This window comes from Neopelma chrysocephalum, unplaced genomic scaffold, assembly GCF_003984885.1.
Source record: "Neopelma chrysocephalum unplaced genomic scaffold, ASM398488v2 Primary Assembly neopelma1_145667, whole genome shotgun sequence".
Lineage (NCBI taxonomy): Eukaryota > Metazoa > Chordata > Aves > Passeriformes > Pipridae > Neopelma > Neopelma chrysocephalum.
Genome location: NW_020933136.1, coordinates 1 through 10,519, shown reverse-complemented (window position 1 = coordinate 10,519; position 10,519 = coordinate 1). Strand labels below are relative to the sequence as shown.

At 46.1% G+C, this 10,519-nt stretch overlaps 2 long non-coding RNA genes across 2 annotated transcripts; both read right to left on the bottom strand.

Moving 5' to 3' along the window:
* Positions 1-201: 201 nt before the first annotated feature.
* LOC113962335 lies at positions 202-3,973 on the bottom strand. Its single transcript, XR_003532518.1, has 2 exons — positions 1,269-3,973; positions 202-541 (listed from the first exon to the last, which is right to left on the bottom strand). It is a non-coding gene; the product is annotated as an uncharacterized LOC113962335 (long non-coding RNA).
* A 101-nt stretch (positions 3,974-4,074) lies between these two features.
* On the bottom strand, positions 4,075-10,151 carry LOC113962334. Its single transcript, XR_003532517.1, has 3 exons — positions 9,543-10,151; positions 7,823-8,967; positions 4,075-4,415 (listed from the first exon to the last, which is right to left on the bottom strand). It is a non-coding gene; the product is annotated as an uncharacterized LOC113962334 (long non-coding RNA).
* Positions 10,152-10,519: the final 368 nt, after the last annotated feature.

The window sequence follows — 10,519 nt, the reverse complement described above, 5'->3', positions numbered from 1 at the left end:
AGTGCATTAGGGAGATGCTAAATTTAGCCTACCTGCTAATTAATTTAGAAACTACTTAGTTGCGTTTGCGCCGGGATTTAGCCAATACCTTTAGCCCCACCTCCAGCTCCGTGTCCCTGCATCCCTCCCTCCCCTGCTGACGCTTTTGGCAGCTTTTTGGAACACCTGGCATGTCTTTTGCTGAACAAGAGCCACCGGCTGTTTGATGGGAAAGCACCGTTATTCCTCACTTGTGGAACACTACAGGTGTAGAGGATGTTTTTCCAAACCCGTACAACAGAGAGCTTTCATCCTGCTCCCTTCTATTTGTTCCAGTGCCACTCTCCATGTCCTGGTACTTCCAGGAGGAACATCTGTCCAGGTCACCTCTGTCACACAAGGGCATGTCCCTTCCTTGGATCCCACCACCGTGCCTTGTGCACAACCAATAGGTTTATTCCTGGGAAGTACCAGCACAATTCCAGCCTGCTGCAGGCTGGCAACACAGCTCAGGAACTCCAGGGCCACAGATAGACTGGATGGATCTGGATGAGGAGGAGGGCTGAGAAAGAATAACAACTGATAGCAGGTTGTGGGAAATGGAGATTTAGTCATTGAGAAGGCTGGATCAGACGGAATCAGTGGAAAACTAAGACCCAGGTGAGAGGGAAACAGTGCTCTGGCCATGAGCAAGTCTTCCATATTTAAAGGTGATATTGGAGCGGGGCTCCCAGGAAACCTTGGGATGCTGTTCCTGCTCACATTTAGAATGAGGTTTCCCTCCTGTTTTCTTGCAAATCTATTTTACCATTTATCTCCAAAATAATGAGGCTTTTTCACTCCTTTCTTACCTCCCAAGCCTCTGCCAGGTGAAGGGCTTCCCTCACTTCTGGTGCCCAGGCACAGCCCATTCCAAGAGTGGAGCTGCTGAAGGAAATCAAGGACATAATAAAATTCCCAGGGATTCCTAGGACGCTAAGCTAGTACAGAGAAGCTCCAGCTCTGAATGGCCTCAACAGGAGCAGACTATCTCCTCTCCTGTCCCCACTGAGGCTGCTGGAATGCCGTGTGTCCAAGCCCTGCTTGGAGCTCTGTGCCAGCAGGAGCTGCGGATGGTGCTGGAAGAGGAGTGCAAAGAGAAGCAGAAGGGAAAAATCTGTCTGAAAATGAGATGCAGTGCAGAGTGGCTGCAATTCTCAGGACTGCCTAAGGGACTTGGATGACAAATTCCTACTTAATTGGGCATTATAATTTCCTAGGCATCCTTGAAAACCTCTGCCAAGGCTTACCAATTTCCATGTCCAGCTTTGGGGAGCAGCCTGTTCTCTCCCAGCCCACAGTACAAGCTTCACCTTAGCGAAGAAAAGCAGTTTTCTGCTCCAAGTATTTAGCTTTTGTGATGAGAACATCTCTTTCTTAGCCACCCTTTTGCCCCCAGTGATATTCTCTCTATATTTTGATATTAATGTTTTTCTTATTGATATCTGCAGGTCCCGGATTAAAGTGCATTCCTGCTAAACAGACCTCCAGCCTTATTCCCACCACTTAATGTACTCTCTGCTGTGCCTGGGAGTTACAATCCCCCCTTGGCACAGCTTTGCCCTTTCGCCTGCTTTTTCACTTGGGCAGTGATTTTACACTCCAGTTCCTTTTGGATGAACAGCCTGTAAGATGCACAGAACCGGTTTTCCCGCTGAAATATTTCTAGTCTCGGGCTCTAAGCACTCTACTGTGATCCTCTGAGCAGGCTCAAGGTTTCTTGAGGGATATTATTCCTGGGCATCAATACCAGAGGACAGGTTATTTTGACTTTGTGCCTGACGTGAGGACCACGAGTTCCTCCCTGCTGATGCCATTCAGGAGGTCAGTGCTCCGGCATCAGAACGATCAGCAGAGAATTAACAGCTGGGTAACAGATAAATGAGTTCATCCTCGTCTATGCGAGGGGAATGATGCTTTGTGACACCTACAGATCATCTGCAGATCGAATTTGCAGAGTGCTGCAGCAAACAGCGGCATGGCTGCTGCTTCTTGCCCTGCCTTCTCATTTTACAGCAACAACCCCCTCGGATAAGAGCCCTGCTCTTATACTGCTAAACACGACCGGCGAAGGGCTGAGCTGGGTTAATGCGTATTGCTCCGTTCCTTTAAAACACCCGAATCCATAGTTTCCCGAGGTTCCCGAGTGCCAGGCTGCAGGATGCCGGCGGTGGCTGATGCCCGGCAGCTCTGCAGCGCGGGCACGCAATGCGATGCGCCGCCTCCCCTCGGGAAATCATCCGGTGCGGGCGGCGTTGGAGAAGAAGTGCTGCCCGCAGACAGGTCTGCACACAAAAGCGGGAGCACCATGGAAACTGCCGGAGAACAAAGGAGACGCACAAAGCCGTGCCGGGACCTGCGAGAAATGTCCGAAATACTTCTCTGTGCCTCAGCCCCCACCGCGCCAAACTCAGCTATGACCGCCCAGGGATTTCAGCGGGGTCAGGGTTTCGCTGCCTCACCCTCTGATACAAAAAAATTGGGAATCGTGACAAGCAGATTTTGCAGAGAATTGTGTTTTCCATCTCCAAGGTGATGGTGTAAAGTAGGGCAGCCTGCGGGGAATACACAGAAAAAGCATTTACTCCTCAGCAAGGACTGGAAAAGAGCCTACTAGAAGGGATAAAAAGTAGGAGTTAAAAGACATGCTTTGCACTCCAGAGACTCAGGGGCTGTTTGAGGCAACTTTCAGTGTCTCTTTATCCACTTTTTTTCCCTCTTCCCTGGGTGCCAACTGCTGCTGCTGCTGGAGGTGAGTGCCGAGCTCAAGGAAACCTCAGTCCCACTGGGTATATGGCTGCTTTGATTAGTTCTTCCTTTTAACATCTGCTGTTAAAGCAAATTAGATGAAGATTTGGCTGAGACAACTGCACGGAGTGTTAGCAGCACATTCCAGCTCAGAGAGCCCACACTGTACCCTTTTCCTTAGTGGTTGTAGCAGACCCTCCAGCAGGATTTGGACTGTACTGGCAGGAGGCTGACACAGCGTGCCCAACACACATCTCCTTACATTCAGGAACAGCTGAAACATGGTGTAACAGCAGTTTTGGGGCTGGGACTTCTGCTGGATAACAACAGTATTTACTCCTACGTGGTATTTAGTTACATTTTGATGCCCCTGATAAGCACCAGGAAACAACCTCTAGCAATTCCCACAGTGCTTGTAAGGATGTCAGAAAGCCATGGCGTGACACTGCCAGTTCTTTTTCCTCCTCAGTGGCTCCAAGTCTCGGTGACAGATGAATACAAAACAGATGGGATGGTGGCAGAACCTCATCAGATGGACCTGATGGGCCTCAAGCTGCCCGTGCTATGGCATAGATTAGTGTCATGTAATGCTGGGCTTTGTATTTTGATATTGAAAGCCATGCAGTGGCTTCAATCTTGGGTCTTGTCCTGTCCTTATGTCAGGATCCTCATTTTGATTTTCTGTAAAAGATAGATTTGGGAAGCTGTATCTTCCTTTCTGTGTATCAGCTTTCTGTGCTAAGCTTTGAAACAGCAAAAGAGGCTTTTCTACTCTGGGAAAAGGCCTTTTGAGTTGCTGCATTTAAAAACCAGACCAAAAACTCTAATTCGGTCCAAACCAAGTATTTGGTCTCACTAGATTTCTGTCATGTGTGCTTCTCAGATTGCTGTTATCTCCCATGTATTTAACAGCCATACCAATTTAGAAATATCTTTATTTGGCCATAGCAACACATCTGACACGTTTAGTCTGAGAGATCCCTGCGAGCTCGTCTCTGAGCATCCACAGCAGAGCCATGGCACTGAAAAAATAACATCTTTTCCTTCTGACATAATTGCTCCTTGCCTTTTCCACAGCACACACGGGATGTTCCCAAGGGACACTGCAGTCACACTACCCAGTCAGCTTGCTGAGGCCAAGAATATTAGTCATGCTCTCCATGACCCTGCAGCCCCCCCAAAAGGGTCTGTCCTGACTCTGCACAGAGCCACCAGGTCACTCTCTCCATCACAACTGGCTCAGGAAACATCTTGGTGAATGCCAAAAAACTGGGAAGCTCCTCTCATTGGGAAGCAGAGCTACTTGGTCAAAGTGATGTTGTCTGATGGGTTTGGCAGATCAGTCCCTCTCAGGACGTTCCTGGTCTGGCTTCAGGCATGATGCAAACCCAGGAGAACAGCTCCCCTGCGGTACCTTGTCACTTCTGATCCCCATCACGGCTAAAACCAGACAGTCCTGAGACACGAGGAAAAAAAAATTGTTTTCAAAATTAACCCCTTGAACCTGGGTCAGGACCTCTCTGGATGAGGCAGCCACGGAGATTTGGAAAGGTGGTGATGGCCCGTGTCAGAACCACCGTGGTGAGACAGGTTGATTAACATCTGCCCACGCAGCAGGACACACTGTCTGCCATCCAGCAGCCTTCCCTCTGGGAGAGTGGAGAGAAACAACATTTTCTGGGCAAGCAAGCTGTCTTTCCAGCACAGCATGCCAGGAGAACATTACAGAAAACATTCCCTTTCTCCCAGCCTTGCCCACCACCAATTTCAGCAGGAATACCTCCATTTCCCCCCATAAACTGCCATCTCACATCCAAAGTTCTTGTCTCATATACAATGTGACCACACAGAGCATTAGCTCTCATAGCCATGACTCCTCATTATGGAATCTCCTGCCATCCCTTTCCAACAACAGCTCCTCAGGAAGCTCCCTGAGGAAGGACTCACTCTTCTGCATGCACCATTCAGCTACCAGTTGCTGTAATGTATTTGAATATTCCTTAAAATTGTTGCTTTTGCACAAAGGATGATTGTATATATGTAATTATATATATACAATTTAGGACAAAATTAACATGGAGTTCCCAACCAGCAAAGCAATAGAGTAGGAGTTAAGGAGAGTGGGAGACACTATCCCGCTTCCCTAAAGGCAAGATTCCAACCCAGCCACAAGCAGAGCCAAAACACTTGGATAATAAATGGAATATAAAGTACAGCACAGGAGCTGTAATCAGGACACCTGAAACAGGGGATGGTGCCAAATTCAGGCTTAAAAGCTGCAAAACAGCTCTGCGTGTGTCTCCCTGCTGGAAGCTGCAGATGACCCACTCTGCCACTGCAGCTGTACCTATATATAGTTATGAGAGATTTGGCTATAAAAATACATCTATAGATACAGTGTAAGCCCAAATAGGCTACACAGCTGCATGCTTCAACACCCAAATAATTTAAAACATTTTGGCCTGATTCTAATAATATTATTCTGTTTTTTCCACCAGTGTAAGAGCGTGGCAAAGGACCTGGATAAGGAAGGTTTCAGGTATGCTCATGGTCAGGAGGTTCAAGAGAGAGTTCACCTTCAATTCCCACAGCCAGTGACAAAGAGAAAAGGAATGGGCATCAAAAGTTCAGGGAAGGAAAGGATGAATCAATAAGAATAAAAATTAATTCCCTCTCGCTTAAGTTTTTCAAGAGACTCACTGTGTTTTTTCCACAGTTCTGCTTCTACACCAAAAATCACTTCTGGTGTAAAGGCAGACCTGAACCAACAGGTCACATAAACTTTGTGCTCATGGAGAAGGTTTTCCAGGCTAAACCTTGTAAGAAGTTACCTACTGAGCACCAGACAAGATGGGCAAGGTCTGAGAGAGCAGCTGGATTCCCAAAACACTCAAACAAATACACAAAGCACCAGGTAAAACTTTTCATATCAGAACCACGTTTCAGTGTATGTGGGAAAGGAAACAAACACCAGCCACGGTGAGGGAAAACAAACCAAAAACAAAGGAGAAAATTGCACAAAGCAGGGAGGCCAAAAGGTATTCAACCGTGCCTGTGCCTGCTCCATCCATTATTCACAGGGTGGGAGAACTGGACCATCCCTTCTCCCAAGAGATGTACCTGGCTTTATCTGTGCCATCAGCCAAACAGACTGGATGCCACAGTGCCCTCAGCTTTGTGTTGTGCCCGCAGCCCAGATCGGCTGGAGCAGCTTTGCCCTCTGCTGGTCCCACGGGGCCCCTCAGCCCATCCTGGGCAGGAGCCTCTCTGTCACCCCTCGGGGCTGCCACCCCCACCCCCAGCCATCCCCAGGATGACTCCCCAGAGTGCCTTAGTCAGGGAACAGCCTTAGTTAAAAACCTGGAAAAAAAGAGTAAAACCGACCCTCTGAATTCCACGGAGCCGCAGGCCAGAGAGGTAGAAGGGGCAGTTGAACGACCTTAATTAAATCACACCACGCTGGAAGGCTTTCCCCATCCCACTCACGACTCCTGATTGCATTCCAAGTCCTTTCTTTAGCCCAAATCACCGGGATTGCACGCTGCAAGGAAACATTTGGAAACAGCATTCCTGGCAGGCAGCTACCGCTGAGGGGTGCACGGGGCCAGGGAAGAGAATCCCCACGGCAGGAATACAGGCAGCCCCTCCGCCCAGGGAGACACCCAAGGGGCCAGGGCTGCTTTGTCCCACCCCCGTACCCCTCTCCCAGTTGTTTTCCCGCTCGGATGTTTGTTTGGTTCCACTAAAAAAACGCCGTAAAAAGGCGATAAAAGCGCAGCCGACGTTTGTCCGGCACAAAACCGGTTACCCGGGCAACGGGAAGCAAAGCTCTCCCAGATTCTCCGGCTTGTTTTTCCCCTCGTTTTGCAGGGATTGGTGCGACTTGGGTGACGGCTGCATGTGCCAGGGAGGGATGAATAGGAGAGCTGGCCTGGCTCTGCTGCCAACCAACAAAAACTCGTGTGCTGCCAAGTCCCCGGAGAGCTGGCGACTTCCTCACACCCATCCACAGCGACTTGTAGGTAACTGCATTACCCCCTCACTCAGGCACATCTCAAAGTCACCCAAGCATACCTGATCTAATTACTTTTCCAGCACTGTGCAGCATTATTCCCATGATTTAATCGTGCCTGGGATCATTAGACACCATGGTACCCTTAGGAAAGCAATTATGACACTGCCCTATGTTGTTTTCAGGGGCGTGGGCAGGCAAGTGCCTTTGTCATCTGTCAGAGGGTAATTTTCTAATTTCATTTGGAGCTTCTCTAGAAAAAGATAATTTACTTACCTGCTGGCTTTCAAGGATGCCTTAAAGCCTGTTTAAACTAGTGTACTGACTACATCTTGGGGGAAAAGAAACCCCAAAACACCAGGATTGGCTGTGTAAAATAAAACAGGTAGAACAGCCTCACTCCAGGTGACAGTAAGATGAGGACAATTGAACTTCAACATTAACACAGGGTGCAAAATCAAATTTAAAAAGGTTTTTCTACACTGCAGAGGCAGGCAGGAGGGGCAAAGCATCATGTTCTGTGCTACTGAAAACCTGCAGGTCCAGGAATCCCGGGATATCAGGCAGGTGTTCCACCAAAACCAGTCCTGCTGCTGCCACGCAGAGTCTGCAACTCGTGGGAGAGAAGTAGAAATATGAGTGCTAAAAATAATATCAGATTCAGCCCCGTGCTGGGTCACAAAGAGCAAAAAAATCGATGCTGGGTTCTGCTCCAGGCAGATGGATGTGGAATGATGTTCTCTCAAAACAGTCGGGGGAGGCAGAAAAATCAGCAAAACCAAATGAGCACTCCAAGGTTAGGAATTCCTATAATTTTGCAGTATCATCCTGAATTGTTAAGTAAAAGTGTATTTCTTGGGGAAAAAAAAAAAAGGGAAGAGTCACTGTGGGAAGTTCCTAGAGGTGAAATATGAATAATTTTTAGGGATGCAAGTCTTGGGAGGGTAAAACTCAATAGCTGGACTCCTCAGCATATGATGGGGAAGGATAACAGCAGCAAAAATTAACTGTCACATGCATTTAAAGATAAAAAACCACACAAACCATTCTGGCATCCTTGAGAATCCAAGGTTTTGTAAAAGCATCTAGACCATCCTCTCCGTTCCTGATTTATGAATTAAGAGCAAAAATGCTGTTATGAACTTCTTCAGGAAGTGATAAACACCGACTGTCCTTCCCTGCTGAAGCAGATTGCTGCACTAGTTTGGAAAAGGAGAAAAAGAAAACTCATGTTGAAGTGTAAGGAATTATCCTGCATAAATATGGAAAGGGACAGAAAGGGTGACTTCTGTGTGTTAAAGTCAGAAAATATTAATACAAGACCAATAACTCCCAGACTTGGGCTTTTGCAGTTCAGTTCCACTCTCCACCACACATAAAAAGTCTGAATCATTTATGAACTGAATTATTTATAACACGGATATATTTTTGACTCAAATGAACTTCAGCAGCAAAATCCCAAACATTTTACCCAGAGCAAGTTTTTGGGTTTAATTTTTTCCCCTTCACAGAAGTGGAAAAAGAAAACAAACTGTCTTTTAGCAGGATAATGAGAAAAAAACATTAATGGATCAATTCTTTTCATAGGTAGGTATGAAAATGACTTTTTATGTGTCATCAAATATCTTACCCACCTAGGATGGGAGGAGTTCAAGATTAAATAATAATAATAAATAAAAAATGCTGCGATTGGACTAAACACTTGAATATTGCAGGAGTCCACAGGGCAGTGCCTGGGTTAGTTCTTAGCCTTCCCCCACCTTTCCCCTGGGAGGAATCCCCCACACACCAATTCCAAGAACCATCAGCAAGCTCTTCCCCTCCAGCCCTTCCAGCCCTTTTGTTCGTCCCTTATCTTGCACTTTTCCCCCCTGGATTCCTGCTATCTCCAGCCTGATCGCTGCTGTTCCCTCTCCATTGAGTCGTGCTAATCCTCTCCATTCACTCCCTCCCTGCCAGCAGGGCTGAGTCACTCACAAGTGCAGCCTCGTGTAGAATTCCAGTTCTACCTTCAGGGATTTTTAAAATATTGCCAGTCTCCCATGAAATACTTGAAAGCCATTAAAATCACCTTCTTAACCTGTGAACTACCCGACTTTTAACACTTATCTGCAAATGAGAACTACTTCTGGAGCTAGAGCAACCACAGGTATCAAACAAAGATATTATTTCTTCCACCGAAGATTCTTCTAAAACAAATTAAAAAAAAAAGCTAAATTCAGTTTAGTGTGTATTTATACAAGGAAATTTTCTCCCAGACTTCTCCACGACAGAGTTCCCAACTGAAAATACAGGGAAGATTATTCTCCTGTACTTTGAAACAGTTTGATGGGCTAAAGAGAGGCCTAGAGAGGTTTATGCAGCATTACCACTTTTATTATTTATGGTGGCATAAAGCAAATGGAAGAATTAGAGATACACAGCTGAAATTTTCTCAAGCGTTTTATTTTATAACCTAGTGTATAAAACTTCAGCATACAAAAAAAAATTCCAAAAAAAAAATAATAACAGAACAACAACAACAACAACAAAAAAACAACCCCGGAAGTGAACTAAAGCAAAAATCTTGTCATACACATTTTCCAGAAAGCTTTACCTAGGAAGGCTCAGAAGCAGTAAACATTCAGCCTATTCAAAAATGGGGGTTCAGACCCATCTTCACACTTGCAGTCCGCAGAGTTCTGGCTCCAGGGGCCCGGGTTTAGTCGCTGTGAGCAGTGGTGGCTGTGGGGGCTGGTTTTTTTGGTAGGTTTGTTTGAAATACCTGCAGTTCACACTGGAAGATCATCAGTCCTGGTTAGTTGCCATCAGTGAAGTGAATGTGTTTGCTTGTCTGCTTAGTCTTCTCCAGTCTCATCCTCTCAGCCTTGGCAATCAACTGCAAACAGGGAAAACAGCACAGAAAATTAGAGAAAAGTGATATTCTTAGGATTTGATCTTCCAGTCGTGGATATATTCTTCACTGGTTTACCGAACTTCCTAAGAAAAAGCTCATCTGAGCAGCTGAGCTAAGCTGGATATCTGTCAGAAATAAATACATATGATATAAATTCAGTGTTGCCTCAGAATCATCCAAAATAAAAGTGTCTCTTCAGTTGCTTTCATTCCATCCCTTCTTCCTCCCAACATGGTCGAAGAGAACAAAATATTAATTTTAAAATCCTAAAATACAGTCTTGCACAGTAAGTAAAAACGAATCCAGTAAAAGGACAGAGTTTTTTGTTACAGATGTAGGAAAGACAAGGTTAGGCCACAAAAGGAGTGCTTCAGGAATATTGTGGCATTTTAAACAGGAAAAAAACCCCACACCTCCAGCACACCACACAGAAACCCACACACACCACTCAAGAACAACTATAAAAGCACAGAAAAACCACACACACAAATAAAAAACCCACAGAACCCCCCCCCATGAATACAAACACATAAACCCACTGAAGACACACACAAAACCCACAAGCCACAAAACACACTGAAACTACAAATTCACACACAAAACCCAGAAACCCCTCAAATCTACACAGAAAAACGCACACACACAAACCACAGAAACCACAAATCAACACAAGAATCCCCAGAAAAAAGGAAAATGGAAAAGCCCCACAAACCAGCACAAAAACAGAGCTGAAGGCACATACAAACCCCACACAATCCAGCACCATGAATGCACTCAAAGGAACATACAGAACCCAACCCCCCCCCAAAAAAACCCACCAAATTCTCCAAAAATAACACGAAAAA